The sequence below is a fragment of the Puma concolor genome, unplaced genomic scaffold, assembly GCF_028749965.1.
Source record: "Puma concolor isolate L17-30 unplaced genomic scaffold, mPumCon1.1.hap2 unalloc_scaffold_77, whole genome shotgun sequence".
Lineage (NCBI taxonomy): Eukaryota > Metazoa > Chordata > Mammalia > Carnivora > Felidae > Puma > Puma concolor.
The window spans coordinates 76,259-103,852 of record NW_028240288.1 but is presented as its reverse complement, the minus strand read 5'-3'; the positions used below and the strand labels follow the sequence as shown (position 1 = coordinate 103,852).

Sequence of the window (27,594 nt, the reverse complement as noted above, 5' to 3'; positions counted from 1 at the left end):
CTGGGAAGAGGGTGGAAGCGAGCGTGGGGCATCAGGCCGGCCGTGCCTTCTGGGCGCCCCCCCTCCCGCCGGGTTCTCAGCGCCTCCTCCCCAGTCGCAGGGCGAGCGCAGCCAGCCCGGAGGCCCCAGCGCCCCCACAGAACATCACCAGCGCGAGCCCGCAGCCCTAGCTGGGCCTCGCGAAACGCCGGGGGCCCTGGGGATGGGGGCTGGAGGGAGGGAAGAGGTCCGGGACCCAGGGAGCCCAGTCCTGTGGCGGAGTCTGTGTTTGGGGTCTCGCTGCCCCGCCCGCTCCTGTGTTTTTGGATCCACCCACCCAGCCCCCACCCTCCAGTCCCCAGGCGCCAGCCCCCGGTCCCGCCCTCGCCGCACCCCCCCACCCCTCCGTGCGGGTGCAGTGTCAGGAAAGGTGCAAAGCTGGGGCGTGGCTTCCAGCCGGTGCAGTGGGATTTCGCCCGGTGCGGGGAGCGGGGAGCGGGGAGCGGACCCCTTGTGAAGTGCCGTGGGGTGTGCGGGCTCGGGGGGGCGGGGCGGGGCGGGGCCAGGCTAGGCCAGGCCAGGCCGCTTTGCCGGCCCGGGAGGGGCTGAGGGAGCAGTGGCCGCCGGGGTGTGTTTGGCCCCCGGAGCCGCGCTCCCCTCCCCGGGGAGAGAGGGACACACGGAGGGAGGGGGAGGGGCGGCGGGCGCCAAAGGAGAGGTCAAGGAGGCCAGAGGCAACAGGCAACAGGCAAAAGGCAAAAGCCTACAGCACCCGGTATTCCCAGGCGGTCTCCCATCCAAGTACTAACCAGGCCCGACCCTGCTTAGCTTCCGAGATCAGACGAGATCGGGCGCGTTCAGGGTGGTATGGCCGTAGACGCCGGCGGCTGCCGCTGGGCGCCTCAAGAGCCTGCTCCACGCATCCCAAGCCCAGCGGGTGCCGCGCTTCACCCATGCACGCGCCTGCCTGCCTGCCTGCCTGCCTGCCTGCCTGGCTGCCTGCCTCGCTGCCGCCGCCCTCCGCCGCGGGCCCCGGGCGGGTGGCGGAGGCGGCGCAAGAGGACCCTGGCAAGGCGCTGTGGCGCAAGCCCCGGCCTTCACCGATCCCGGGACTCTGGCAGACTGCTCCCGGCTTGGCCCCACGCCCGCCTCCGCTTCCATCCCGCACCGCACCGCACCGCACCGCACCGCACCGCACCGCACCACGTCGGGCCGCTCACTGGGAAGAGGGTGGAAGCGAGCGTGGGGCATCAGGCCGGCCGTGCCTTCTGGGCGCCCCCCCTCCCGCCGGGTTCTCAGCGCCTCCTCCCCAGTCGCAGGGCGAGCGCAGCCAGCCCGGAGGCCCCAGCGCCCCCACAGAACATCACCAGCGCGAGCCCGCAGCCCTAGCTGGGCCTCGCGAAACGCCGGGGGCCCTGGGGATGGGGGCTGGAGGGAGGGAAGAGGTCCGGGACCCAGGGAGCCCAGTCCTGTGGCGGAGTCTGTGTTTGGGGTCTCGCTGCCCCGCCCGCTCCTGTGTTTTTGGATCCACCCACCCAGCCCCCACCCTCCAGTCCCCAGGCGCCAGCCCCCGGTCCCGCCCTCGCCGCACCCCCCCACCCCTCCGTGCGGGTGCAGTGTCAGGAAAGGTGCAAAGCTGGGGCGTGGCTTCCAGCCGGTGCAGTGGGATTTCGCCCGGTGCGGGGAGCGGGGAGCGGGGAGCGGACCCCTTGTGAAGTGCCGTGGGGTGTGCGGGCTCGGGGGGGGGGCGGGGCGGGGCGGGGCGGGGCCAGGCTAGGCCAGGCCAGGCCGCTTTGCCGGCCCGGGAGGGGCTGAGGGAGCAGTGGCCGCCGGGGTGTGTTTGGCCCCCGGAGCCGCGCTCCCCTCCCCGGGGAGAGAGGGACACACGGAGGGAGGGGGAGGGGCGGCGGGCGCCAAAGGAGAGGTCAAGGAGGCCAGAGGCAACAGGCAACAGGCAAAAGGCAAAAGCCTACAGCACCCGGTATTCCCAGGCGGTCTCCCATCCAAGTACTAACCAGGCCCGACCCTGCTTAGCTTCCGAGATCAGACGAGATCGGGCGCGTTCAGGGTGGTATGGCCGTAGACGCCGGCGGCTGCCGCTGGGCGCCTCAAGAGCCTGCTCCACGCATCCCAAGCCCAGCGGGTGCCGCGCTTCACCCATGCACGCGCCTGCCTGCCTGCCTGCCTGCCTGCCTGCCTGGCTGCCTGCCTCGCTGCCGCCGCCCTCCGCCGCGGGCCCCGGGCGGGTGGCGGAGGCGGCGCAAGAGGACCCTGGCAAGGCGCTGTGGCGCAAGCCCCGGCCTTCACCGATCCCGGGACTCTGGCAGACTGCTCCCGGCTTGGCCCCACGCCCGCCTCCGCTTCCATCCCGCACCGCACCGCACCGCACCGCACCGCACCACGTCGGGCCGCTCACTGGGAAGAGGGTGGAAGCGAGCGTGGGGCATCAGGCCGGCCGTGCCTTCTGGGCGCCCCCCCTCCCGCCGGGTTCTCAGCGCCTCCTCCCCAGTCGCAGGGCGAGCGCAGCCAGCCCGGAGGCCCCAGCGCCCCCACAGAACATCACCAGCGCGAGCCCGCAGCCCTAGCTGGGCCTCGCGAAACGCCGGGGGCCCTGGGGATGGGGGCTGGAGGGAGGGAAGAGGTCCGGGACCCAGGGAGCCCAGTCCTGTGGCGGAGTCTGTGTTTGGGGTCTCGCTGCCCCGCCCGCTCCTGTGTTTTTGGATCCACCCACCCAGCCCCCACCCTCCAGTCCCCAGGCGCCAGCCCCCGGTCCCGCCCTCGCCGCACCCCCCCACCCCTCCGTGCGGGTGCAGTGTCAGGAAAGGTGCAAAGCTGGGGCGTGGCTTCCAGCCGGTGCAGTGGGATTTCGCCCGGTGCGGGGAGCGGGGAGCGGGGAGCGGACCCCTTGTGAAGTGCCGTGGGGTGTGCGGGCTCGGGGGGGGGGCGGGGCGGGGCGGGGCGGGGCCAGGCTAGGCCAGGCCAGGCCGCTTTGCCGGCCCGGGAGGGGCTGAGGGAGCAGTGGCCGCCGGGGTGTGTTTGGCCCCCGGAGCCGCGCTCCCCTCCCCGGGGAGAGAGGGACACACGGAGGGAGGGGGAGGGGCGGCGGGCGCCAAAGGAGAGGTCAAGGAGGCCAGAGGCAACAGGCAACAGGCAAAAGGCAAAAGCCTACAGCACCCGGTATTCCCAGGCGGTCTCCCATCCAAGTACTAACCAGGCCCGACCCTGCTTAGCTTCCGAGATCAGACGAGATCGGGCGCGTTCAGGGTGGTATGGCCGTAGACGCCGGCGGCTGCCGCTGGGCGCCTCAAGAGCCTGCTCCACGCATCCCAAGCCCAGCGGGTGCCGCGCTTCACCCATGCACGCGCCTGCCTGCCTGCCTGCCTGCCTGCCTGGCTGCCTGCCTCGCTGCCGCCGCCCTCCGCCGCGGGCCCCGGGCGGGTGGCGGAGGCGGCGCAAGAGGACCCTGGCAAGGCGCTGTGGCGCAAGCCCCGGCCTTCACCGATCCCGGGACTCTGGCAGACTGCTCCCGGCTTGGCCCCACGCCCGCCTCCGCTTCCATCCCGCACCGCACCGCACCGCACCGCACCGCACCGCACCACGTCGGGCCGCTCACTGGGAAGAGGGTGGAAGCGAGCGTGGGGCATCAGGCCGGCCGTGCCTTCTGGGCGCCCCCCCTCCCGCCGGGTTCTCAGCGCCTCCTCCCCAGTCGCAGGGCGAGCGCAGCCAGCCCGGAGGCCCCAGCGCCCCCACAGAACATCACCAGCGCGAGCCCGCAGCCCTAGCTGGGCCTCGCGAAACGCCGGGGGCCCTGGGGATGGGGGCTGGAGGGAGGGAAGAGGTCCGGGACCCAGGGAGCCCAGTCCTGTGGCGGAGTCTGTGTTTGGGGTCTCGCTGCCCCGCCCGCTCCTGTGTTTTTGGATCCACCCACCCAGCCCCCACCCTCCAGTCCCCAGGCGCCAGCCCCCGGTCCCGCCCTCGCCGCACCCCCCCACCCCTCCGTGCGGGTGCAGTGTCAGGAAAGGTGCAAAGCTGGGGCGTGGCTTCCAGCCGGTGCAGTGGGATTTCGCCCGGTGCGGGGAGCAGGGAGCGGGGAGCGGACCCCTTGTGAAGTGCCGTGGGGTGTGCGGGCTCGGGGGGGGGGGCGGGGCGGGGCGGGGCGGGGCCAGGCTAGGCCAGGCCAGGCCGCTTTGCCGGCCCGGGAGGGGCTGAGGGAGCAGTGGCCGCCGGGGTGTGTTTGGCCCCCGGAGCCGCGCTCCCCTCCCCGGGGAGAGAGGGACACACGGAGGGAGGGGGAGGGGCGGCGGGCGCCAAAGGAGAGGTCAAGGAGGCCAGAGGCAACAGGCAACAGGCAAAAGGCAAAAGCCTACAGCACCCGGTATTCCCAGGCGGTCTCCCATCCAAGTACTAACCAGGCCCGACCCTGCTTAGCTTCCGAGATCAGACGAGATCGGGCGCGTTCAGGGTGGTATGGCCGTAGACGCCGGCGGCTGCCGCTGGGCGCCTCAAGAGCCTGCTCCACGCATCCCAAGCCCAGCGGGTGCCGCGCTTCACCCATGCACGCGCCTGCCTGCCTGCCTGCCTGCCTGCCTGCCTGGCTGCCTGCCTCGCTGCCGCCGCCCTCCGCCGCGGGCCCCGGGCGGGTGGCGGAGGCGGCGCAAGAGGACCCTGGCAAGGCGCTGTGGCGCAAGCCCCGGCCTTCACCGATCCCGGGACTCTGGCAGACTGCTCCCGGCTTGGCCCCACGCCCGCCTCCGCTTCCATCCCGCACCGCACCGCACCGCACCGCACCGCACCACGTCGGGCCGCTCACTGGGAAGAGGGTGGAAGCGAGCGTGGGGCATCAGGCCGGCCGTGCCTTCTGGGCGCCCCCCCTCCCGCCGGGTTCTCAGCGCCTCCTCCCCAGTCGCAGGGCGAGCGCAGCCAGCCCGGAGGCCCCAGCGCCCCCACAGAACATCACCAGCGCGAGCCCGCAGCCCTAGCTGGGCCTCGCGAAACGCCGGGGGCCCTGGGGATGGGGGCTGGAGGGAGGGAAGAGGTCCGGGACCCAGGGAGCCCAGTCCTGTGGCGGAGTCTGTGTTTGGGGTCTCGCTGCCCCGCCCGCTCCTGTGTTTTTGGATCCACCCACCCAGCCCCCACCCTCCAGTCCCCAGGCGCCAGCCCCCGGTCCCGCCCTCGCCGCACCCCCCCACCCCTCCGTGCGGGTGCAGTGTCAGGAAAGGTGCAAAGCTGGGGCGTGGCTTCCAGCCGGTGCAGTGGGATTTCGCCCGGTGCGGGGAGCGGGGAGCGGGGAGCGGACCCCTTGTGAAGTGCCGTGGGGTGTGCGGGCTCGGGGGGGCGGGGCGGGGCGGGGCCAGGCTAGGCCAGGCCAGGCCGCTTTGCCGGCCCGGGAGGGGCTGAGGGAGCAGTGGCCGCCGGGGTGTGTTTGGCCCCCGGAGCCGCGCTCCCCTCCCCGGGGAGAGAGGGACACACGGAGGGAGGGGGAGGGGCGGCGGGCGCCAAAGGAGAGGTCAAGGAGGCCAGAGGCAACAGGCAACAGGCAAAAGGCAAAAGCCTACAGCACCCGGTATTCCCAGGCGGTCTCCCATCCAAGTACTAACCAGGCCCGACCCTGCTTAGCTTCCGAGATCAGACGAGATCGGGCGCGTTCAGGGTGGTATGGCCGTAGACGCCGGCGGCTGCCGCTGGGCGCCTCAAGAGCCTGCTCCACGCATCCCAAGCCCAGCGGGTGCCGCGCTTCACCCATGCACGCACCTGCCTGCCTGCCTGCCTGCCTGCCTGCCTGGCTGCCTGCCTCGCTGCCGCCGCCCTCCGCCGCGGGCCCCGGGCGGGTGGCGGAGGCGGCGCAAGAGGACCCTGGCAAGGCGCTGTGGCGCAAGCCCCGGCCTTCACCGATCCCGGGACTCTGGCAGACTGCTCCCGGCTTGGCCCCACGCCCGCCTCCGCTTCCATCCCGCACCGCACCGCACCGCACCGCACCGCACCGCACCACGTCGGGCCGCTCACTGGGAAGAGGGTGGAAGCGAGCGTGGGGCATCAGGCCGGCCGTGCCTTCTGGGCGCCCCCCCTCCCGCCGGGTTCTCAGCGCCTCCTCCCCAGTCGCAGGGCGAGCGCAGCCAGCCCGGAGGCCCCAGCGCCCCCACAGAACATCACCAGCGCGAGCCCGCAGCCCTAGCTGGGCCTCGCGAAACGCCGGGGGCCCTGGGGATGGGGGCTGGAGGGAGGGAAGAGGTCCGGGACCCAGGGAGCCCAGTCCTGTGGCGGAGTCTGTGTTTGGGGTCTCGCTGCCCCGCCCGCTCCTGTGTTTTTGGATCCACCCACCCAGCCCCCACCCTCCAGTCCCCAGGCGCCAGCCCCCGGTCCCGCCCTCGCCGCACCCCCCCACCCCTCCGTGCGGGTGCAGTGTCAGGAAAGGTGCAAAGCTGGGGCGTGGCTTCCAGCCGGTGCAGTGGGATTTCGCCCGGTGCGGGGAGCGGGGAGCGGGGAGCGGACCCCTTGTGAAGTGCCGTGGGGTGTGCGGGCTCGGGGGGGGGCGGGGCGGGGCGGGGCGGGGCCAGGCTAGGCCAGGCCAGGCCGCTTTGCCGGCCCGGGAGGGGCTGAGGGAGCAGTGGCCGCCGGGGTGTGTTTGGCCCCCGGAGCCGCGCTCCCCTCCCCGGGGAGAGAGGGACACACGGAGGGAGGGGGAGGGGCGGCGGGCGCCAAAGGAGAGGTCAAGGAGGCCAGAGGCAACAGGCAACAGGCAAAAGGCAAAAGCCTACAGCACCCGGTATTCCCAGGCGGTCTCCCATCCAAGTACTAACCAGGCCCGACCCTGCTTAGCTTCCGAGATCAGACGAGATCGGGCGCGTTCAGGGTGGTATGGCCGTAGACGCCGGCGGCTGCCGCTGGGCGCCTCAAGAGCCTGCTCCACGCATCCCAAGCCCAGCGGGTGCCGCGCTTCACCCATGCACGCGCCTGCCTGCCTGCCTGCCTGCCTGCCTGCCTGGCTGCCTGCCTCGCTGCCGCCGCCCTCCGCCGCGGGCCCCGGGCGGGTGGCGGAGGCGGCGCAAGAGGACCCTGGCAAGGCGCTGTGGCGCAAGCCCCGGCCTTCACCGATCCCGGGACTCTGGCAGACTGCTCCCGGCTTGGCCCCACGCCCGCCTCCGCTTCCATCCCGCACCGCACCGCACCGCACCGCACCGCACCGCACCGCACCACGTCGGGCCGCTCACTGGGAAGAGGGTGGAAGCGAGCGTGGGGCATCAGGCCGGCCGTGCCTTCTGGGCGCCCCCCCTCCCGCCGGGTTCTCAGCGCCTCCTCCCCAGTCGCAGGGCGAGCGCAGCCAGCCCGGAGGCCCCAGCGCCCCCACAGAACATCACCAGCGCGAGCCCGCAGCCCTAGCTGGGCCTCGCGAAACGCCGGGGGCCCTGGGGATGGGGGCTGGAGGGAGGGAAGAGGTCCGGGACCCAGGGAGCCCAGTCCTGTGGCGGAGTCTGTGTTTGGGGTCTCGCTGCCCCGCCCGCTCCTGTGTTTTTGGATCCACCCACCCAGCCCCCACCCTCCAGTCCCCAGGCGCCAGCCCCCGGTCCCGCCCTCGCCGCACCCCCCCACCCCTCCGTGCGGGTGCAGTGTCAGGAAAGGTGCAAAGCTGGGGCGTGGCTTCCAGCCGGTGCAGTGGGATTTCGCCCGGTGCGGGGAGCGGGGAGCGGGGAGCGGACCCCTTGTGAAGTGCCGTGGGGTGTGCGGGCTCGGGGGGGGGGCGGGGCGGGGCGGGGCGGGGCCAGGCTAGGCCAGGCCAGGCCGCTTTGCCGGCCCGGGAGGGGCTGAGGGAGCAGTGGCCGCCGGGGTGTGTTTGGCCCCCGGAGCCGCGCTCCCCTCCCCGGGGAGAGAGGGACACACGGAGGGAGGGGGAGGGGCGGCGGGCGCCAAAGGAGAGGTCAAGGAGGCCAGAGGCAACAGGCAACAGGCAAAAGGCAAAAGCCTACAGCACCCGGTATTCCCAGGCGGTCTCCCATCCAAGTACTAACCAGGCCCGACCCTGCTTAGCTTCCGAGATCAGACGAGATCGGGCGCCTTCAGGGTGGTATGGCCGTAGACGCCGGCGGCTGCCGCTGGGCGCCTCAAGAGCCTGCTCCACGCATCCCAAGCCCAGCGGGTGCCGCGCTTCACCCATGCACGCGCCTGCCTGCCTGCCTGCCTGCCTGCCTGCCTGGCTGCCTGCCTCGCTGCCGCCGCCCTCCGCCGCGGGCCCCGGGCGGGTGGCGGAGGCGGCGCAAGAGGACCCTGGCAAGGCGCTGTGGCGCAAGCCCCGGCCTTCACCGATCCCGGGACTCTGGCAGACTGCTCCCGGCTTGGCCCCACGCCCGCCTCCGCTTCCATCCCGCACCGCACCGCACCGCACCGCACCGCACCGCACCACGTCGGGCCGCTCACTGGGAAGAGGGTGGAAGCGAGCGTGGGGCATCAGGCCGGCCGTGCCTTCTGGGCGCCCCCCCTCCCGCCGGGTTCTCAGCGCCTCCTCCCCAGTCGCAGGGCGAGCGCAGCCAGCCCGGAGGCCCCAGCGCCCCCACAGAACATCACCAGCGCGAGCCCGCAGCCCTAGCTGGGCCTCGCGAAACGCCGGGGGCCCTGGGGATGGGGGCTGGAGGGAGGGAAGAGGTCCGGGACCCAGGGAGCCCAGTCCTGTGGCGGAGTCTGTGTTTGGGGTCTCGCTGCCCCGCCCGCTCCTGTGTTTTTGGATCCACCCACCCAGCCCCCACCCTCCAGTCCCCAGGCGCCAGCCCCCGGTCCCGCCCTCGCCGCACCCCCCCACCCCTCCGTGCGGGTGCAGTGTCAGGAAAGGTGCAAAGCTGGGGCGTGGCTTCCAGCCGGTGCAGTGGGATTTCGCCCGGTGCGGGGAGCGGGGAGCGGGGAGCGGACCCCTTGTGAAGTGCCGTGGGGTGTGCGGGCTCGGGGGGGGGGCGGGGCGGGGCGGGGCGGGGCCAGGCTAGGCCAGGCCAGGCCGCTTTGCCGGCCCGGGAGGGGCTGAGGGAGCAGTGGCCGCCGGGGTGTGTTTGGCTCCCGGAGCCGCGCTCCCCTCCCCGGGGAGAGAGGGACACACGGAGGGAGGGGGAGGGGCGGCGGGCGCCAAAGGAGAGGTCAAGGAGGCCAGAGGCAACAGGCAACAGGCAAAAGGCAAAAGCCTACAGCACCCGGTATTCCCAGGCGGTCTCCCATCCAAGTACTAACCAGGCCCGACCCTGCTTAGCTTCCGAGATCAGACGAGATCGGGCGCGTTCAGGGTGGTATGGCCGTAGACGCCGGCGGCTGCCGCTGGGCGCCTCAAGAGCCTGCTCCACGCATCCCAAGCCCAGCGGGTGCCGCGCTTCACCCATGCACGCGCCTGCCTGCCTGCCTGCCTGCCTGCCTGCCTGGCTGCCTGCCTCGCTGCCGCCGCCCTCCGCCGCGGGCCCCGGGCGGGTGGCGGAGGCGGCGCAAGAGGACCCTGGCAAGGCGCTGTGGCGCAAGCCCCGGCCTTCACCGATCCCGGGACTCTGGCAGACTGCTCCCGGCTTGGCCCCACGCCCGCCTCCGCTTCCATCCCGCACCGCACCGCACCGCACCGCACCACGTTGGGCCGCTCACTGGGAAGAGGGTGGAAGCGAGCGTGGGGCATCAGGCCGGCCGTGCCTTCTGGGCGCCCCCCCTCCCGCCGGGTTCTCAGCGCCTCCTCCCCAGTCGCAGGGCGAGCGCAGCCAGCCCGGAGGCCCCAGCGCCCCCACAGAACATCACCAGCGCGAGCCCGCAGCCCTAGCTGGGCCTCGCGAAACGCCGGGGGCCCTGGGGATGGGGGCTGGAGGGAGGGAAGAGGTCCGGGACCCAGGGAGCCCAGTCCTGTGGCGGAGTCTGTGTTTGGGGTCTCGCTGCCCCGCCCGCTCCTGTGTTTTTGGATCCACCCACCCAGCCCCCACCCTCCAGTCCCCAGGCGCCAGCCCCCGGTCCCGCCCTCGCCGCACCCCCCCACCCCTCCGTGCGGGTGCAGTGTCAGGAAAGGTGCAAAGCTGGGGCGTGGCTTCCAGCCGGTGCAGTGGGATTTCGCCCGGTGCGGGGAGCGGGGAGCGGGGAGCGGACCCCTTGTGAAGTGCCGTGGGGTGTGCGGGCTCGGGGGGGGGCGGGGCGGGGCGGGGCGGGGCCAGGCTAGGCCAGGCCAGGCCGCTTTGCCGGCCCGGGAGGGGCTGAGGGAGCAGTGGCCGCCGGGGTGTGTTTGGCCCCCGGAGCCGCGCTCCCCTCCCCGGGGAGAGAGGGACACACGGAGGGAGGGGGAGGGGCGGCGGGCGCCAAAGGAGAGGTCAAGGAGGCCAGAGGCAACAGGCAACAGGCAAAAGGCAAAAGCCTACAGCACCCGGTATTCCCAGGCGGTCTCCCATCCAAGTACTAACCAGGCCCGACCCTGCTTAGCTTCCGAGATCAGACGAGATCGGGCGCGTTCAGGGTGGTATGGCCGTAGACGCCGGCGGCTGCCGCTGGGCGCCTCAAGAGCCTGCTCCACGCATCCCAAGCCCAGCGGGTGCCGCGCTTCACCCATGCACGCGCCTGCCTGCCTGCCTGCCTGCCTGCCTGCCTGGCTGCCTGCCTCGCTGCCGCCGCCCTCCGCCGCGGGCCCCGGGCGGGTGGCGGAGGCGGCGCAAGAGGACCCTGGCAAGGCGCTGTGGCGCAAGCGCCGGCCTTCACCGATCCCGGGACTCTGGCAGACTGCTCCCGGCTTGGCCCCACGCCCGCCTCCGCTTCCATCCCGCACCGCACCGCACCGCACCGCACCGCACCACGTCGGGCCGCTCACTGGGAAGAGGGTGGAAGCGAGCGTGGGGCATCAGGCCGGCCGTGCCTTCTGGGCGCCCCCCCTCCCGCCGGGTTCTCAGCGCCTCCTCCCCAGTCGCAGGGCGAGCGCAGCCAGCCCGGAGGCCCCAGCGCCCCCACAGAACATCACCAGCGCGAGCCCGCAGCCCTAGCTGGGCCTCGCGAAACGCCGGGGGCCCTGGGGATGGGGGCTGGAGGGAGGGAAGAGGTCCGGGACCCAGGGAGCCCAGTCCTGTGGCGGAGTCTGTGTTTGGGGTCTCGCTGCCCCGCCCGCTCCTGTGTTTTTGGATCCACCCACCCAGCCCCCACCCTCCAGTCCCCAGGCGCCAGCCCCCGGTCCCGCCCTCGCCGCACCCCCCCACCCCTCCGTGCGGGTGCAGTGTCAGGAAAGGTGCAAAGCTGGGGCGTGGCTTCCAGCCGGTGCAGTGGGATTTCGCCCGGTGCGGGGAGCGGGGAGCGGGGAGCGGACCCCTTGTGAAGTGCCGTGGGGTGTGCGGGCTCGGGGGGGGGGCGGGGCGGGGCGGGGCGGGGCCAGGCTAGGCCAGGCCAGGCCGCTTTGCCGGCCCGGGAGGGGCTGAGGGAGCAGTGGCCGCCGGGGTGTGTTTGGCCCCCGGAGCCGCGCTCCCCTCCCCGGGGAGAGAGGGACACACGGAGGGAGGGGGAGGGGCGGCGGGCGCCAAAGGAGAGGTCAAGGAGGCCAGAGGCAACAGGCAACAGGCAAAAGGCAAAAGCCTACAGCACCCGGTATTCCCAGGCGGTCTCCCATCCAAGTACTAACCAGGCCCGACCCTGCTTAGCTTCCGAGATCAGACGAGATCGGGCGCGTTCAGGGTGGTATGGCCGTAGACGCCGGCGGCTGCCGCTGGGCGCCTCAAGAGCCTGCTCCACGCATCCCAAGCCCAGCGGGTGCCGCGCTTCACCCATGCACGCGCCTGCCTGCCTGCCTGCCTGCCTGCCTGGCTGCCTGCCTCGCTGCCGCCGCCCTCCGCCGCGGGCCCCGGGCGGGTGGCGGAGGCGGCGCAAGAGGACCCTGGCAAGGCGCTGTGGCGCAAGCCCCGGCCTTCACCGATCCCGGGACTCTGGCAGACTGCTCCCGGCTTGGCCCCACGCCCGCCTCCGCTTCCATCCCGCACCGCACCGCACCGCACCGCACCGCACCGCACCGCACCACGTCGGGCCGCTCACTGGGAAGAGGGTGGAAGCGAGCGTGGGGCATCAGGCCGGCCGTGCCTTCTGGGCGCCCCCCCTCCCGCCGGGTTCTCAGCGCCTCCTCCCCAGTCGCAGGGCGAGCGCAGCCAGCCCGGAGGCCCCAGCGCCCCCACAGAACATCACCAGCGCGAGCCCGCAGCCCTAGCTGGGCCTCGCGAAACGCCGGGGGCCCTGGGGATGGGGGCTGGAGGGAGGGAAGAGGTCCGGGACCCAGGGAGCCCAGTCCTGTGGCGGAGTCTGTGTTTGGGGTCTCGCTGCCCCGCCCGCTCCTGTGTTTTTGGATCCACCCACCCAGCCCCCACCCTCCAGTCCCCAGGCGCCAGCCCCCGGTCCCGCCCTCGCCGCACCCCCCCACCCCTCCGTGCGGGTGCAGTGTCAGGAAAGGTGCAAAGCTGGGGCGTGGCTTCCAGCCGGTGCAGTGGGATTTCGCCCGGTGCGGGGAGCGGGGAGCGGGGAGCGGACCCCTTGTGAAGTGCCGTGGGGTGTGCGGGCTCGGGGGGGGGCGGGGCGGGGCGGGGCGGGGCCAGGCTAGGCCAGGCCAGGCCGCTTTGCCGGCCCGGGAGGGGCTGAGGGAGCAGTGGCCGCCGGGGTGTGTTTGGCCCCCGGAGCCGCGCTCCCCTCCCCGGGGAGAGAGGGACACACGGAGGGAGGGGGAGGGGCGGCGGGCGCCAAAGGATAGGTCAAGGAGGCCAGAGGCAACAGGCAACAGGCAAAAGGCAAAAGCCTACAGCACCCGGTATTCCCAGGCGGTCTCCCATCCAAGTACTAACCAGGCCCGACCCTGCTTAGCTTCCGAGATCAGACGAGATCGGGCGCGTTCAGGGTGGTATGGCCGTAGACGCCGGCGGCTGCCGCTGGGCGCCTCAAGAGCCTGCTCCACGCATCCCAAGCCCAGCGGGTGCCGCGCTTCACCCATGCACGCGCCTGCCTGCCTGCCTGCCTGCCTGCCTGGCTGCCTGCCTCGCTGCCGCCGCCCTCCGCCGCGGGCCCCGGGCGGGTGGCGGAGGCGGCGCAAGAGGACCCTGGCAAGGCGCTGTGGCGCAAGCCCCGGCCTTCACCGATCCCGGGACTCTGGCAGACTGCTCCCGGCTTGGCCCCACGCCCGCCTCCGCTTCCATCCCGCACCGCACCGCACCGCACCGCACCGCACCGCACCACGTCGGGCCGCTCACTGGGAAGAGGGTGGAAGCGAGCGTGGGGCATCAGGCCGGCCGTGCCTTCTGGGCGCCCCCCCTCCCGCCGGGTTCTCAGCGCCTCCTCCCCAGTCGCAGGGCGAGCGCAGCCAGCCCGGAGGCCCCAGCGCCCCCACAGAACATCACCAGCGCGAGCCCGCAGCCCTAGCTGGGCCTCGCGAAACGCCGGGGGCCCTGGGGATGGGGGCTGGAGGGAGGGAAGAGGTCCGGGACCCAGGGAGCCCAGTCCTGTGGCGGAGTCTGTGTTTGGGGTCTCGCTGCCCCGCCCGCTCCTGTGTTTTTGGATCCACCCACCCAGCCCCCACCCTCCAGTCCCCAGGCGCCAGCCCCCGGTCCCGCCCTCGCCGCACCCCCCCACCCCTCCGTGCGGGTGCAGTGTCAGGAAAGGTGCAAAGCTGGGGCGTGGCTTCCAGCCGGTGCAGTGGGATTTCGCCCGGTGCGGGGAGCGGGGAGCGGACCCCTTGTGAAGTGCCGTGGGGTGTGCGGGCTCGGGGGGGGGGGGCGGGGCGGGGCGGGGCGGGGCCAGGCTAGGCCAGGCCAGGCCGCTTTGCCGGCCCGGGAGGGGCTGAGGGAGCAGTGGCCGCCGGGGTGTGTTTGGCTCCCGGAGCCGCGCTCCCCTCCCCGGGGAGAGAGGGACACACGGAGGGAGGGGGAGGGGCGGCGGGCGCCAAAGGAGAGGTCAAGGAGGCCAGAGGCAACAGGCAACAGGCAAAAGGCAAAAGCCTACAGCACCCGGTATTCCCGGGCGGTCTCCCATCCAAGTACTAACCAGGCCCGACCCTGCTTAGCTTCCGAGATCAGACGAGATCGGGCGCGTTCAGGGTGGTATGGCCGTAGACGCCGGCGGCTGCCGCTGGGCGCCTCAAGAGCCTGCTCCACGCATCCCAAGCCCAGCGGGTGCCGCGCTTCACCCATGCACGCGCCTGCCTGCCTGCCTGCCTGCCTGCCTGCCTGGCTGCCTGCCTCGCTGCCGCCGCCCTCCGCCGCGGGCCCCGGGCGGGTGGCGGAGGCGGCGCAAGAGGACCCTGGCAAGGCGCTGTGGCGCAAGCCCCGGCCTTCACCGATCCCGGGACTCTGGCAGACTGCTCCCGGCTTGGCCCCACGCCCGCCTCCGCTTCCATCCCGCACCGCACCGCACCGCACCGCACCGCACCGCACCACGTCGGGCCGCTCACTGGGAAGAGGGTGGAAGCGAGCGTGGGGCATCAGGCCGGCCGTGCCTTCTGGGCGCCCCCCCTCCCGCCGGGTTCTCAGCGCCTCCTCCCCAGTCGCAGGGCGAGCGCAGCCAGCCCGGAGGCCCCAGCGCCCCCACAGAACATCACCAGCGCGAGCCCGCAGCCCTAGCTGGGCCTCGCGAAACGCCGGGGGCCCTGGGGATGGGGGCTGGAGGGAGGGAAGAGGTCCGGGACCCAGGGAGCCCAGTCCTGTGGCGGAGTCTGTGTTTGGGGTCTCGCTGCCCCGCCCGCTCCTGTGTTTTTGGATCCACCCACCCAGCCCCCACCCTCCAGTCCCCAGGCGCCAGCCCCCGGTCCCGCCCTCGCCGCACCCCCCCACCCCTCCGTGCGGGTGCAGTGTCAGGAAAGGTGCAAAGCTGGGGCGTGGCTTCCAGCCGGTGCAGTGGGATTTCGCCCGGTGCGGGGAGCGGGGAGCGGGGAGCGGACCCCTTGTGAAGTGCCGTGGGGTGTGCGGGCTCGGGGGGGGGCGGGGCGGGGCGGGGCGGGGCCAGGCTAGGCCAGGCCAGGCCGCTTTGCCGGCCCGGGAGGGGCTGAGGGAGCAGTGGCCGCCGGGGTGTGTTTGGCCCCCGGAGCCGCGCTCCCCTCCCCGGGGAGAGAGGGACACACGGAGGGAGGGGGAGGGGCGGCGGGCGCCAAAGGAGAGGTCAAGGAGGCCAGAGGCAACAGGCAACAGGCAAAAGGCAAAAGCCTACAGCACCCGGTATTCCCAGGCGGTCTCCCATCCAAGTACTAACCAGGCCCGACCCTGCTTAGCTTCCGAGATCAGACGAGATCGGGCGCGTTCAGGGTGGTATGGCCGTAGACGCCGGCGGCTGCCGCTGGGCGCCTCAAGAGCCTGCTCCACGCATCCCAAGCCCAGCGGGTGCCGCGCTTCACCCATGCACGCGCCTGCCTGCCTGCCTGCCTGCCTGCCTGGCTGCCTGCCTCGCTGCCGCCGCCCTCCGCCGCGGGCCCCGGGCGGGTGGCGGAGGCGGCGCAAGAGGACCCTGGCAAGGCGCTGTGGCGCAAGCCCCGGCCTTCACCGATCCCGGGACTCTGGCAGACTGCTCCCGGCTTGGCCCCACGCCCGCCTCCGCTTCCATCCCGCACCGCACCGCACCGCACCGCACCGCACCGCACCACGTCGGGCCGCTCACTGGGAAGAGGGTGGAAGCGAGCGTGGGGCATCAGGCCGGCCGTGCCTTCTGGGCGCCCCCCCTCCCGCCGGGTTCTCAGCGCCTCCTCCCCAGTCGCAGGGCGAGCGCAGCCAGCCCGGAGGCCCCAGCGCCCCCACAGAACATCACCAGCGCGAGCCCGCAGCCCTAGCTGGGCCTCGCGAAACGCCGGGGGCCCTGGGGATGGGGGCTGGAGGGAGGGAAGAGGTCCGGGACCCAGGGAGCCCAGTCCTGTGGCGGAGTCTGTGTTTGGGGTCTCGCTGCCCCGCCCGCTCCTGTGTTTTTGGATCCACCCACCCAGCCCCCACCCTCCAGTCCCCAGGCGCCAGCCCCCGGTCCCGCCCTCGCCGCACCCCCCCACCCCTCCGTGCGGGTGCAGTGTCAGGAAAGGTGCAAAGCTGGGGCGTGGCTTCCAGCCGGTGCAGTGGGATTTCGCCCGGTGCGGGGAGCGGGGAGCGGGGAGCGGACCCCTTGTGAAGTGCCGTGGGGTGTGCGGGCTCGGGGGGGGGGGGGGGCGGGGCGGGGCGGGGCGGGGCCAGGCTAGGCCAGGCCAGGCCGCTTTGCCGGCCCGGGAGGGGCTGAGGGAGCAGTGGCCGCCGGGGTGTGTTTGGCTCCCGGAGCCGCGCTCCCCTCCCCGGGGAGAGAGGGACACACGGAGGGAGGGGGAGGGGCGGCGGGCGCCAAAGGAGAGGTCAAGGAGGCCAGAGGCAACAGGCAACAGGCAAAAGGCAAAAGCCTACAGCACCCGGTATTCCCAGGCGGTCTCCCATCCAAGTACTAACCAGGCCCGACCCTGCTTAGCTTCCGAGATCAGACGAGATCGGGCGCGTTCAGGGTGGTATGGCCGTAGACGCCGGCGGCTGCCGCTGGGCGCCTCAAGAGCCTGCTCCACGCATCCCAAGCCCAGCGGGTGCCGCGCTTCACCCATGCACGCGCCTGCCTGCCTGCCTGCCTGCCTGCCTGCCTGCCTGGCTGCCTGCCTCGCTGCCGCCGCCCTCCGCCGCGGGCCCCGGGCGGGTGGCGGAGGCGGCGCAAGAGGACCCTGGCAAGGCGCTGTGGCGCAAGCCCCGGCCTTCACCGATCCCGGGACTCTGGCAGACTGCTCCCGGCTTGGCCCCACGCCCGCCTCCGCTTCCATCCCGCACCGCACCGCACCGCACCGCACCACGTCGGGCCGCTCACTGGGAAGAGGGTGGAAGCGAGCGTGGGGCATCAGGCCGGCCGTGCCTTCTGGGCGCCCCCCCTCCCGCCGGGTTCTCAGCGCCTCCTCCCCAGTCGCAGGGCGAGCGCAGCCAGCCCGGAGGCCCCAGCGCCCCCACAGAACATCACCAGCGCGAGCCCGCAGCCCTAGCTGGGCCTCGCGAAACGCCGGGGGCCCTGGGGATGGGGGCTGGAGGGAGGGAAGAGGTCCGGGACCCAGGGAGCCCAGTCCTGTGGCGGAGTCTGTGTTTGGGGTCTCGCTGCCCCGCCCGCTCCTGTGTTTTTGGATCCACCCACCCAGCCCCCACCCTCCAGTCCCCAGGCGCCAGCCCCCGGTCCCGCCCTCGCCGCACCCCCCCACCCCTCCGTGCGGGTGCAGTGTCAGGAAAGGTGCAAAGCTGGGGCGTGGCTTCCAGCCGGTGCAGTGGGATTTCGCCCGGTGCGGGGAGCGGGGAGCGGGGAGCGGACCCCTTGTGAAGTGCCGTGGGGTGTGCGGGCTCGGGGGGGGGCGGGGCGGGGCGGGGCGGGGCCAGGCTAGGCCAGGCCAGGCCGCTTTGCCGGCCCGGGAGGGGCTGAGGGAGCAGTGGCCGCCGGGGTGTGTTTGGCCCCCGGAGCCGCGCTCCCCTCCCCGGGGAGAGAGGGACACACGGAGGGAGGGGGAGGGGCGGCGGGCGCCAAAGGAGAGGTCAAGGAGGCCAGAGGCAACAGGCAACAGGCAAAAGGCAAAAGCCTACAGCACCCGGTATTCCCAGGCGGTCTCCCATCCAAGTACTAACCAGGCCCGACCCTGCTTAGCTTCCGAGATCAGACGAGATCGGGCGCGTTCAGGGTGGTATGGCCGTAGACGCCGGCGGCTGCCGCTGGGCGCCTCAAGAGCCTGCTCCACGCATCCCAAGCCCAGCGGGTGCCGCGCTTCACCCATGCACGCGCCTGCCTGCCTGCCTGCCTGCCTGCCTGCCTGGCTGCCTGCCTCGCTGCCGCCGCCCTCCGCCGCGGGCCCCGGGCGGGTGGCGGAGGCGGCGCAAGAGGACCCTGGCAAGGCGCTGTGGCGCAAGCCCCGGCCTTCACCGATCCCGGGACTCTGGCAGACTGCTCCCGGCTTGGCCCCACGCCCGCCTCCGCTTCCATCCCGCACCGCACCGCACCGCACCGCACCGCACCGCACCACGTCGGGCCGCTCACTGGGAAGAGGGTGGAAGCGAGCGTGGGGCATCAGGCCGGCCGTGCCTTCTGGGCGCCCCCCCTCCCGCCGGGTTCTCAGCGCCTCCTCCCCAGTCGCAGGGCGAGCGCAGCCAGCCCGGAGGCCCCAGCGCCCCCACAGAACATCACCAGCGCGAGCCCGCAGCCCTAGCTGGGCCTCGCGAAACGCCGGGGGCCCTGGGGATGGGGGCTGGAGGGAGGGAAGAGGTCCGGGACCCAGGGAGCCCAGTCCTGTGGCGGAGTCTGTGTTTGGGGTCTCGCTGCCCCGCCCGCTCCTGTGTTTTTGGATCCACCCACCCAGCCCCCACCCTCCAGTCCCCAGGCGCCAGCCCCCGGTCCCGCCCTCGCCGCACCCCCCCACCCCTCCGTGCGGGTGCAGTGTCAGGAAAGGTGCAAAGCTGGGGCGTGGCTTCCAGCCGGTGCAGTGGGATTTCGCCCGGTGCGGGGAGCGGGGAGCGGGGAGCGGACCCCTTGTGAAGTGCCGTGGGGTGTGCGGGCTCGGGGGGGGGGCGGGGCGGGGCGGGGCGGGGCCAGGCTAGGCCAGGCCAGGCCGCTTTGCCGGCCCGGGAGGGGCTGAGGGAGCAGTGGCCGCCGGGGTGTGTTTGGCCCCCGGAGCCGCGCTCCCCTCCCCGGGGAGAGAGGGACACACGGAGGGAGGGGGAGGGGCGGCGGGCGCCAAAGGAGAGGTCAAGGAGGCCAGAGGCAACAGGCAACAGGCAAAAGGCAAAAGCCTACAGCACCCGGTATTCCCAGGCGGTCTCCCATCCAAGTACTAACCAGGCCCGACCCTGCTTAGCTTCCGAGATCAGACGAGATCGGGCGCGTTCAGGGTGGTATGGCCGTAGACGCCGGCGGCTGCCGCTGGGCGCCTCAAGAGCCTGCTCCACGCATCCCAAGCCCAGCGGGTGCCGCGCTTCACCCATGCACGCGCCTGCCTGCCTGCCTGCCTGCCTGCCTGCCTGCCTGGCTGCCTGCCTCGCTGCCGCCGCCCTCCGCCGCGGGCCCCGGGCGGGTGGCGGAGGCGGCGCAAGAGGACCCTGGCAAGGCGCTGTGGCGCAAGCCCCGGCCTTCACCGATCCCGGGACTCTGGCAGACTGCTCCCGGCTTGGCCCCACGCCCGCCTCCGCTTCCATCCCGCACCGCACCGCACCACGTCGGGCCGCTCACTGGGAAGAGGGTGGAAGCGAGCGTGGGGCATCAGGCCGGCCGTGCCTTCTGGGCGCCCCCCCTCCCGCCGGGTTCTCAGCGCCTCCTCCCCAGTCGCAGGGCGAGCGCAGCCAGCCCGGAGGCCCCAGCGCCCCCACAGAACATCACCAGCGCGAGCCCGCAGCCCTAGCTGGGCCTCGCGAAACGCCGGGGGCCCTGGGGATGGGGGCTGGAGGGAGGGAAGAGGTCCGGGACCCAGGGAGCCCAGTCCTGTGGCGGAGTCTGTGTTTGGGGTCTCGCTGCCCCGCCCGCTCCTGTGTTTTTGGATCCACCCACCCAGCCCCCACCCTCCAGTCCCCAGGCGCCAGCCCCCGGTCCCGCCCTCGCCGCACCCCCCCACCCCTCCGTGCGGGTGCAGTGTCAGGAAAGGTGCAAAGCTGGGGCGTGGCTTCCAGCCGGTGCAGTGGGATTTCGCCCGGTGCGGGGAGCGGGGAGCGGGGAGCGGACCCCTTGTGAAGTGCCGTGGGGTGTGCGGGCTCGGGGGGGGGCGGGGCGGGGCGGGGCGGGGCCAGGCTAGGCCAGGCCAGGCCGCTTTGCCGGCCCGGGAGGGGCTGAGGGAGCAGTGGCCGCCGGGGTGTGTTTGGCCCCCGGAGCCGCGCTCCCCTCCCCGGGGAGAGAGGGACACACGGAGGGAGGGGGAGGGGCGGCGGGCGCCAAAGGAGAGGTCAAGGAGGCCAGAGGCAACAGGCAACAGGCAAAAGGCAAAAGCCTACAGCACCCGGTATTCCCAGGCGGTCTCCCATCCAAGTACTAACCAGGCCCGACCCTGCTTAGCTTCCGAGATCAGACGAGATCGGGCGCGTTCAGGGTGGTATGGCCGTAGACGCCGGCGGCTGCCGCTGGGCGCCTCAAGAGCCTGCTCCACGCATCCCAAGCCCAGCGGGTGCCGCGCTTCACCCATGCACGCGCCTGCCTGCCTGCCTGCCTGCCTGCCTGCCTGGCTGCCTGCCTCGCTGCCGCCGCCCTCCGCCGCGGGCCCCGGGCGGGTGGCGGAGGCGGCGCAAGAGGACCCTGGCAAGGCGCTGTGGCGCAAGCCCCGGCCTTCACCGATCCCGGGACTCTGGCAGACTGCTCCCGGCTTGGCCCCACGCCCGCCTCCGCTTCCATCCCGCACCGCACCGCACCGCACCGCACCGCACCGCACCGCACCACGTCGGGCCGCTCACTGGGAAGAGGGTGGAAGCGAGCGTGGGGCATCAGGCCGGCCGTGCCTTCTGGGCGCCCCCCCTCCCGCCGGGTTCTCAGCGCCTCCTCCCCAGTCGCAGGGCGAGCGCAGCCAGCCCGGAGGCCCCAGCGCCCCCACAGAACATCACCAGCGCGAGCCCGCAGCCCTAGCTGGGCCTCGCGAAACGCCGGGGGCCCTGGGGATGGGGGCTGGAGGGAGGGAAGAGGTCCGGGACCCAGGGAGCCCAGTCCTGTGGCGGAGTCTGTGTTTGGGGTCTCGCTGCCCCGCCCGCTCCTGTGTTTTTGGATCCACCCACCCAGCCCCCACCCTCCAGTCCCCAGGCGCCAGCCCCCGGTCCCGCCCTCGCCGCACCCCCCCACCCCTCCGTGCGGGTGCAGTGTCAGGAAAGGTGCAAAGCTGGGGCGTGGCTTCCAGCCGGTGCAGTGGGATTTCGCCCGGTGCGGGGAGCGGGGAGCGGGGAGCGGACCCCTTGTGAAGTGCCGTGGGGTGTGCGGGCTCGGGGGGGGGGCGGGGCGGGGCGGGGCGGGGCCAGGCTAGGCCAGGCCAGGCCGCTTTGCCGGCCCGGGAGGGGCTGAGGGAGCAGTGGCCGCCGGGGTGTGTTTGGCTCCCGGAGCCGCGCTCCCCTCCCCGGGGAGAGAGGGACACACGGAGGGAGGGGGAGGGGCGGCGGGCGCCAAAGGAGAGGTCAAGGAGGCCAGAGGCAACAGGCAACAGGCAAAAGGCAAAAGCCTACAGCACCCGGTATTCCCAGGCGGTCTCCCATCCAAGTACTAACCAGGCCCGACCCTGCTTAGCTTCCGAGATCAGACGAGATCGGGCGCGTTCAGGGTGGTATGGCCGTAGACGCCGGCGGCTGCCGCTGGGCGCCTCAAGAGCCTGCTCCACGCATCCCAAGCCCAGCGGGTGCCGCGCTTCACCCATGCACGCGCCTGCCTGCCTGCCTGCCTGCCTGCCTGCCTGCCTGGCTGCCTGCCTCGCTGCCGCCGCCCTCCGCCGCGGGCCCCGGGCGGGTGGCGGAGGCGGCGCAAGAGGACCCTGGCAAGGCGCTGTGGCGCAAGCCCCGGCCTTCACCGATCCCGGGACTCTGGCAGACTGCTCCCGGCTTGGCCCCACGCCCGCCTCCGCTTCCATCCCGCACCGCACCGCACCGCACCGCACCACGTCGGGCCGCTCACTGGGAAGAGGGTGGAAGCGAGCGTGGGGCATCAGGCCGGCCGTGCCTTCTGGGCGCCCCCCCTCCCGCCGGGTTCTCAGCGCCTCCTCCCCAGTCGCAGGGCGAGCGCAGCCAGCCCGGAGGCCCCAGCGCCCCCACAGAACATCACCAGCGCGAGCCCGCAGCCCTAGCTGGGCCTCGCGAAACGCCGGGGGCCCTGGGGATGGGGGCTGGAGGGAGGGAAGAGGTCCGGGACCCAGGGAGCCCAGTCCTGTGGCGGAGTCTGTGTTTGGGGTCTCGCTGCCCCGCCCGCTCCTGTGTTTTTGGATCCACCCACCCAGCCCCCACCCTCCAGTCCCCAGGCGCCAGCCCCCGGTCCCGCCCTCGCCGCACCCCCCCACCCCTCCGTGCGGGTGCAGTGTCAGGAAAGGTGCAAAGCTGGGGCGTGGCTTCCAGCCGGTGCAGTGGGATTTCGCCCGGTGCGGGGAGCGGGGAGCGGGGAGCGGACCCCTTGTGAAGTGCCGTGGGGTGTGCGGGCTCGGGGGGGGGGCGGGGCGGGGCGGGGCGGGGCCAGGCTAGGCCAGGCCAGGCCGCTTTGCCGGCCCGGGAGGGGCTGAGGGAGCAGTGGCCGCCGGGGTGTGTTTGGCCCCCGGAGCCGCGCTCCCCTCCCCGGGGAGAGAGGGACACACGGAGGGAGGGGGAGGGGCGGCGGGCGCCAAAGGAGAGGTCAAGGAGGCCAGAGGCAACAGGCAACAGGCAAAAGGCAAAAGCCTACAGCACCCGGTATTCCCAGGCGGTCTCCCATCCAAGTACTAACCAGGCCCGACCCTGCTTAGCTTCCGAGATCAGACGAGATCGGGCGCGTTCAGGGTGGTATGGCCGTAGACGCCGGCGGCTGCCGCTGGGCGCCTCAAGAGCCTGCTCCACGCATCCCAAGCCCAGCGGGTGCCGCGCTTCACCCATGCACGCGCCTGCCTGCCTGCCTGCCTGCCTGCCTGCCTGGCTGCCTGCCTCGCTGCCGCCGCCCTCCGCCGCGGGCCCCGGGCGGGTGGCGGAGGCGGCGCAAGAGGACCCTGGCAAGGCGCTGTGGCGCAAGCCCCGGCCTTCACCGATCCCGGGACTCTGGCAGACTGCTCCCGGCTTGGCCCCACGCCCGCCTCCGCTTCCATCCCGCACCGCACCGCACCGCACCGCACCGCACCGCACCACGTCGGGCCGCTCACTGGGAAGAGGGTGGAAGCGAGCGTGGGGCATCAGGCCGGCCGTGCCTTCTGGGCGCCCCCCCTCCCGCCGGGTTCTCAGCGCCTCCTCCCCAGTCGCAGGGCGAGCGCAGCCAGCCCGGAGGCCCCAGCGCCCCCACAGAACATCACCAGCGCGAGCCCGCAGCCCTAGCTGGGCCTCGCGAAACGCCGGGGGCCCTGGGGATGGGGGCTGGAGGGAGGGAAGAGGTCCGGGACCCAGGGAGCCCAGTCCTGTGGCGGAGTCTGTGTTTGGGGTCTCGCTGCCCCGCCCGCTCCTGTGTTTTTGGATCCACCCACCCAGCCCCCACCCTCCAGTCCCCAGGCGCCAGCCCCCGGTCCCGCCCTCGCCGCACCCCCCCACCCCTCCGTGCGGGTGCAGTGTCAGGAAAGGTGCAAAGCTGGGGCGTGGCTTCCAGCCGGTGCAGTGGGATTTCGCCCGGTGCGGGGAGCGGGGAGCGGGGAGCGGACCCCTTGTGAAGTGCCGTGGGGTGTGCGGGCTCGGGGGGGCGGGGCGGGGCGGGGCCAGGCTAGGCCAGGCCAGGCCGCTTTGCCGGCCCGGGAGGGGCTGAGGGAGCAGTGGCCGCCGGGGTGTGTTTGGCCCCCGGAGCCGCGCTCCCCTCCCCGGGGAGAGAGGGACACACGGAGGGAGGGGGAGGGGCGGCGGGCGCCAAAGGAGAGGTCAAGGAGGCCAGAGGCAACAGGCAACAGGCAAAAGGCAAAAGCCTACAGCACCCGGTATTCCCAGGCGGTCTCCCATCCAAGTACTAACCAGGCCCGACCCTGCTTAGCTTCCGAGATCAGACGAGATCGGGCGCGTTCAGGGTGGTATGGCCGTAGACGCCGGCGGCTGCCGCTGGGCGCCTCAAGAGCCTGCTCCACGCATCCCAAGCCCAGCGGGTGCCGCGCTTCACCCATGCACGCGCCTGCCTGCCTGCCTGCCTGCCTGCCTGCCTGCCTGGCTGCCTGCCTCGCTGCCGCCGCCCTCCGCCGCGGGCCCCGGGCGGGTGGCGGAGGCGGCGCAAGAGGACCCTGGCAAGGCGCTGTGGCGCAAGCCCCGGCCTTCACCGATCCCGGGACTCTGGCAGACTGCTCCCGGCTTGGCCCCACGCCCGCCTCCGCTTCCATCCCGCACCGCACCGCACCGCACCGCACCGCACCGCACCGCACCACGTCGGGCCGCTCACTGGGAAGAGGGTGGAAGCGAGCGTGGGGCATCAGGCCGGCCGTGCCTTCTGGGCGCCCCCCCTCCCGCCGGGTTCTCAGCGCCTCCTCCCCAGTCGCAGGGCGAGCGCAGCCAGCCCGGAGGCCCCAGCGCCCCCACAGAACATCACCAGCGCGAGCCCGCAGCCCTAGCTGGGCCTCGCGAAACGCCGGGGGCCCTGGGGATGGGGGCTGGAGGGAGGGAAGAGGTCCGGGACCCAGGGAGCCCAGTCCTGTGGCGGAGTCTGTGTTTGGGGTCTCGCTGCCCCGCCCGCTCCTGTGTTTTTGGATCCACCCACCCAGCCCCCACCCTCCAGTCCCCAGGCGCCAGCCCCCGGTCCCGCCCTCGCCGCACCCCCCCACCCCTCCGTGCGGGTGCAGTGTCAGGAAAGGTGCAAAGCTGGGGCGTGGCTTCCAGCCGGTGCAGTGGGATTTCGCCCGGTGCGGGGAGCGGGGAGCGGGGAGCGGACCCCTTGTGAAGTGCCGTGGGGTGTGCGGGCTCGGGGGGGGGGGCGGGGCGGGGCGGGGCGGGGCCAGGCTAGGCCAGGCCAGGCCGCTTTGCCGGCCCGGGAGGGGCTGAGGGAGCAGTGGCCGCCGGGGTGTGTTTGGCCCCCGGAGCCGCGCTCCCCTCCCCGGGGAGAGAGGGACACACGGAGGGAGGGGGAGGGGCGGCGGGCGCCAAAGGAGAGGTCAAGGAGGCCAGAGGCAACAGGCAACAGGCAAAAGGCAAAAGCCTACAGCACCCGGTATTCCCAGGCGGTCTCCCATCCAAGTACTAACCAGGCCCGACCCTGCTTAGCTTCCGAGATCAGACGAGATCGGGCGCGTTCAGGGTGGTATGGCCGTAGACGCCGGCGGCTGCCGCTGGGCGCCTCAAGAGCCTGCTCCACGCATCCCAAGCCCAGCGGGTGCCGCGCTTCACCCATGCACGCGCCTGCCTGCCTGCCTGCCTGCCTGCCTGCCTGGCTGCCTGCCTCGCTGCCGCCGCCCTCCGCCGCGGGCCCCGGGCGGGTGGCGGAGGCGGCGCAAGAGGACCCTGGCAAGGCGCTGTGGCGCAAGCCCCGGCCTTCACCGATCCCGGGACTCTGGCAGACTGCTCCCGGCTTGGCCCCACGCCCGCCTCCGCTTCCATCCCGCACCGCACCGCACCGCACCACGTCGGGCCGCTCACTGGGAAGAGGGTGGAAGCGAGCGTGGGGCATCAGGCCGGCCGTGCCTTCTGGGCGCCCCCCCTCCCGCCGGGTTCTCAGCGCCTCCTCCCCAGTCGCAGGGCGAGCGCAGCCAGCCCGGAGGCCCCAGCGCCCCCACAGAACATCACCAGCGCGAGCCCGCAGCCCTAGCTGGGCCTCGCGAAACGCCGGGGGCCCTGGGGATGGGGGCTGGAGGGAGGGAAGAGGTCCGGGACCCAGGGAGCCCAGTCCTGTGGCGGAGTCTGTGTTTGGGGTCTCGCTGCCCCGCCCGCTCCTGTGTTTTTGGATCCACCCACCCAGCCCCCACCCTCCAGTCCCCAGGCGCCAGCCCCCGGTCCCGCCCTCGCCGCACCCCCCCACCCCTCCGTGCGGGTGCAGTGTCAGGAAAGGTGCAAAGCTGGGGCGTGGCTTCCAGCCGGTGCAGTGGGATTTCGCCCGGTGCGGGGAGCGGGGAGCGGGGAGCGGACCCCTTGTGAAGTGCCGTGGGGTGTGCGGGCTCGGGGGGGGGGGCGGGGCGGGGCGGGGCGGGGCCAGGCTAGGCCAGGCCAGGCCGCTTTGCCGGCCCGGGAGGGGCTGAGGGAGCAGTGGCCGCCGGGGTGTGTTTGGCCCCCGGAGCCGCGCTCCCCTCCCCGGGGAGAGAGGGACACACGGAGGGAGGGGGAGGGGCGGCGGGCGCCAAAGGAGAGGTCAAGGAGGCCAGAGGCAACAGGCAACAGGCAAAAGGCAAAAGCCTACAGCACCCGGTATTCCCAGGCGGTCTCCCATCCAAGTACTAACCAGGCCCGACCCTGCTTAGCTTCCGAGATCAGACGAGATCGGGCGCGTTCAGGGTGGTATGGCCGTAGACGCCGGCGGCTGCCGCTGGGCGCCTCAAGAGCCTGCTCCACGCATCCCAAGCCCAGCGGGTGCCGCGCTTCACCCATGCACGCGCCTGCCTGCCTGCCTGCCTGCCTGCCTGCCTGACTGCCTGGCTGCCTGCCTCGCTGCCGCCGCCCTCCGCCGCGGGCCCCGGGCGGGTGGCGGAGGCGGCGCAAGAGGACCCTGGCAAGGCGCTGTGGCGCAAGCCCCGGCCTTCACCGATCCCGGGACTCTGGCAGACTGCTCCCGGCTTGGCCCCACGCCCGCCTCCGCTTCCATCCCGCACCGCACCGCACCGCACCGCACCGCACCACGTCGGGCCGCTCACTGGGAAGAGGGTGGAAGCGAGCGTGGGGCATCAGGCCGGCCGTGCCTTCTGGGCGCCCCCCCTCCCGCCGGGTTCTCAGCGCCTCCTCCCCAGTCGCAGGGCGAGCGCAGCCAGCCCGGAGGCCCCAGCGCCCCCACAGAACATCACCAGCGCGAGCCCGCAGCCCTAGCTGGGCCTCGCGAAACGCCGGGGGCCCTGGGGATGGGGGCTGGAGGGAGGGAAGAGGTCCGGGACCCAGGGAGCCCAGTCCTGTGGCGGAGTCTGTGTTTGGGGTCTCGCTGCCCCGCCCGCTCCTGTGTTTTTGGATCCACCCACCCAGCCCCCACCCTCCAGTCCCCAGGCGCCAGCCCCCGGTCCCGCCCTCGCCGCACCCCCCCACCCCTCCGTGCGGGTGCAGTGTCAGGAAAGGTGCAAAGCTGGGGCGTGGCTTCCAGCCGGTGCAGTGGGATTTCGCCCGGTGCGGGGAGCAGGGAGCGGGGAACGGACCCTTTGTGAAGTGCCGTGGGGTGTGCGGGCTCGGGGGGGGGGCGGGGCGGGGCGGGGCGGGGCCAGGCTAGGCCAGGCCAGGCCGCTTTGCCGGCCCGGGAGGGGCTGAGGGAGCAGTGGCCGCCGGGGTGTGTTTGGCCCCCGGAGCCGCGCTCCCCTCCCCGGGGAGAGAGGGACACACGGAGGGAGGGGGAGGGGCGGCGGGCGCCAAAGGAGAGGTCAAGGAGGCCAGAGGCAACAGGCAACAGGCAAAAGGCAAAAGCCTACAGCACCCGGTATTCCCAGGCGGTCTCCCATCCAAGTACTAACCAGGCCCGACCCTGCTTAGCTTCCGAGATCAGACGAGATCGGGCGCGTTCAGGGTGGTATGGCCGTAGACGCCGGCGGCTGCCGCTGGGCGCCTCAAGAGCCTGCTCCACGCATCCCAAGCCCAGCGGGTGCCGCGCTTCACCCATGCACGCGCCTGCCTGCCTGCCTGCCTGCCTGCCTGCCTGCCTGGCTGCCTGCCTCGCTGCCGCCGCCCTCCGCCGCGGGCCCCGGGCGGGTGGCGGAGGCGGCGCAAGAGGACCCTGGCAAGGCGCTGTGGCGCAAGCCCCGGCCTTCACCGATCCCGGGACTCTGGCAGACTGCTCCCGGCTTGGCCCCACGCCCGCCTCCGCTTCCATCCCGCACCGCACCGCACCGCACCGCACCGCACCGCACCGCACCACGTCGGGCCGCTCACTGGGAAGAGGGTGGAAGCGAGCGTGGGGCATCAGGCCGGC

At 73.4% G+C, this 27,594-nt stretch overlaps 23 non-coding genes across 23 annotated transcripts; all 23 read right to left on the bottom strand.

Annotated features, from left to right (window-relative positions):
- Window positions 1–739: 739 nt before the first annotated feature.
- Window positions 740–858, bottom strand: LOC147570950 (5S ribosomal RNA). Its single transcript, XR_015247862.1, has one exon. It is a non-coding gene; the product is annotated as a 5S ribosomal RNA (ribosomal RNA).
- Window positions 859–1,945: 1,087 nt separating this feature from the next.
- LOC147570949 (5S ribosomal RNA) lies at window positions 1,946–2,064 on the bottom strand. The gene has a single exon (XR_015247861.1). It is a non-coding gene; the product is annotated as a 5S ribosomal RNA (ribosomal RNA).
- Window positions 2,065–3,141: 1,077 nt separating this feature from the next.
- On the bottom strand, window positions 3,142–3,260 carry LOC147570948 (5S ribosomal RNA). The gene has a single exon (XR_015247860.1). It is a non-coding gene; the product is annotated as a 5S ribosomal RNA (ribosomal RNA).
- A 1,079-nt stretch (window positions 3,261–4,339) lies between these two features.
- On the bottom strand, window positions 4,340–4,458 carry LOC147570947 (5S ribosomal RNA). Its single transcript, XR_015247859.1, has one exon. It is a non-coding gene; the product is annotated as a 5S ribosomal RNA (ribosomal RNA).
- A 1,069-nt stretch (window positions 4,459–5,527) lies between these two features.
- LOC147570946 (5S ribosomal RNA) lies at window positions 5,528–5,646 on the bottom strand. The gene has a single exon (XR_015247858.1). It is a non-coding gene; the product is annotated as a 5S ribosomal RNA (ribosomal RNA).
- A 1,081-nt stretch (window positions 5,647–6,727) lies between these two features.
- On the bottom strand, window positions 6,728–6,846 carry LOC147570945 (5S ribosomal RNA). The gene has a single exon (XR_015247857.1). It is a non-coding gene; the product is annotated as a 5S ribosomal RNA (ribosomal RNA).
- A 1,087-nt stretch (window positions 6,847–7,933) lies between these two features.
- LOC147570944 (5S ribosomal RNA) lies at window positions 7,934–8,052 on the bottom strand. The gene has a single exon (XR_015247908.1). It is a non-coding gene; the product is annotated as a 5S ribosomal RNA (ribosomal RNA).
- Window positions 8,053–9,134: 1,082 nt separating this feature from the next.
- Window positions 9,135–9,253, bottom strand: LOC147570943 (5S ribosomal RNA). Its single transcript, XR_015247856.1, has one exon. It is a non-coding gene; the product is annotated as a 5S ribosomal RNA (ribosomal RNA).
- Window positions 9,254–10,324: 1,071 nt separating this feature from the next.
- LOC147570942 (5S ribosomal RNA) lies at window positions 10,325–10,443 on the bottom strand. The gene has a single exon (XR_015247855.1). It is a non-coding gene; the product is annotated as a 5S ribosomal RNA (ribosomal RNA).
- A 1,077-nt stretch (window positions 10,444–11,520) lies between these two features.
- LOC147570941 (5S ribosomal RNA) lies at window positions 11,521–11,639 on the bottom strand. The gene has a single exon (XR_015247854.1). It is a non-coding gene; the product is annotated as a 5S ribosomal RNA (ribosomal RNA).
- A 1,082-nt stretch (window positions 11,640–12,721) lies between these two features.
- On the bottom strand, window positions 12,722–12,840 carry LOC147570940 (5S ribosomal RNA). Its single transcript, XR_015247852.1, has one exon. It is a non-coding gene; the product is annotated as a 5S ribosomal RNA (ribosomal RNA).
- A 1,073-nt stretch (window positions 12,841–13,913) lies between these two features.
- LOC147570939 (5S ribosomal RNA) lies at window positions 13,914–14,032 on the bottom strand. Its single transcript, XR_015247918.1, has one exon. It is a non-coding gene; the product is annotated as a 5S ribosomal RNA (ribosomal RNA).
- A 1,081-nt stretch (window positions 14,033–15,113) lies between these two features.
- On the bottom strand, window positions 15,114–15,232 carry LOC147570938 (5S ribosomal RNA). Its single transcript, XR_015247851.1, has one exon. It is a non-coding gene; the product is annotated as a 5S ribosomal RNA (ribosomal RNA).
- A 1,083-nt stretch (window positions 15,233–16,315) lies between these two features.
- LOC147570937 (5S ribosomal RNA) lies at window positions 16,316–16,434 on the bottom strand. The gene has a single exon (XR_015247850.1). It is a non-coding gene; the product is annotated as a 5S ribosomal RNA (ribosomal RNA).
- A 1,075-nt stretch (window positions 16,435–17,509) lies between these two features.
- Window positions 17,510–17,628, bottom strand: LOC147570936 (5S ribosomal RNA). Its single transcript, XR_015247849.1, has one exon. It is a non-coding gene; the product is annotated as a 5S ribosomal RNA (ribosomal RNA).
- Window positions 17,629–18,710: 1,082 nt separating this feature from the next.
- LOC147570935 (5S ribosomal RNA) lies at window positions 18,711–18,829 on the bottom strand. The gene has a single exon (XR_015247848.1). It is a non-coding gene; the product is annotated as a 5S ribosomal RNA (ribosomal RNA).
- Window positions 18,830–19,894: 1,065 nt separating this feature from the next.
- LOC147570934 (5S ribosomal RNA) lies at window positions 19,895–20,013 on the bottom strand. The gene has a single exon (XR_015247847.1). It is a non-coding gene; the product is annotated as a 5S ribosomal RNA (ribosomal RNA).
- Window positions 20,014–21,100: 1,087 nt separating this feature from the next.
- LOC147570933 (5S ribosomal RNA) lies at window positions 21,101–21,219 on the bottom strand. The gene has a single exon (XR_015247846.1). It is a non-coding gene; the product is annotated as a 5S ribosomal RNA (ribosomal RNA).
- A 1,076-nt stretch (window positions 21,220–22,295) lies between these two features.
- LOC147570932 (5S ribosomal RNA) lies at window positions 22,296–22,414 on the bottom strand. The gene has a single exon (XR_015247845.1). It is a non-coding gene; the product is annotated as a 5S ribosomal RNA (ribosomal RNA).
- Window positions 22,415–23,488: 1,074 nt separating this feature from the next.
- Window positions 23,489–23,607, bottom strand: LOC147570931 (5S ribosomal RNA). The gene has a single exon (XR_015247844.1). It is a non-coding gene; the product is annotated as a 5S ribosomal RNA (ribosomal RNA).
- A 1,092-nt stretch (window positions 23,608–24,699) lies between these two features.
- LOC147570930 (5S ribosomal RNA) lies at window positions 24,700–24,818 on the bottom strand. The gene has a single exon (XR_015247843.1). It is a non-coding gene; the product is annotated as a 5S ribosomal RNA (ribosomal RNA).
- A 1,068-nt stretch (window positions 24,819–25,886) lies between these two features.
- On the bottom strand, window positions 25,887–26,005 carry LOC147570929 (5S ribosomal RNA). Its single transcript, XR_015247841.1, has one exon. It is a non-coding gene; the product is annotated as a 5S ribosomal RNA (ribosomal RNA).
- Window positions 26,006–27,090: 1,085 nt separating this feature from the next.
- Window positions 27,091–27,209, bottom strand: LOC147570928 (5S ribosomal RNA). Its single transcript, XR_015247840.1, has one exon. It is a non-coding gene; the product is annotated as a 5S ribosomal RNA (ribosomal RNA).
- Between the last annotated feature and the right edge of the window lie 385 nt (window positions 27,210–27,594).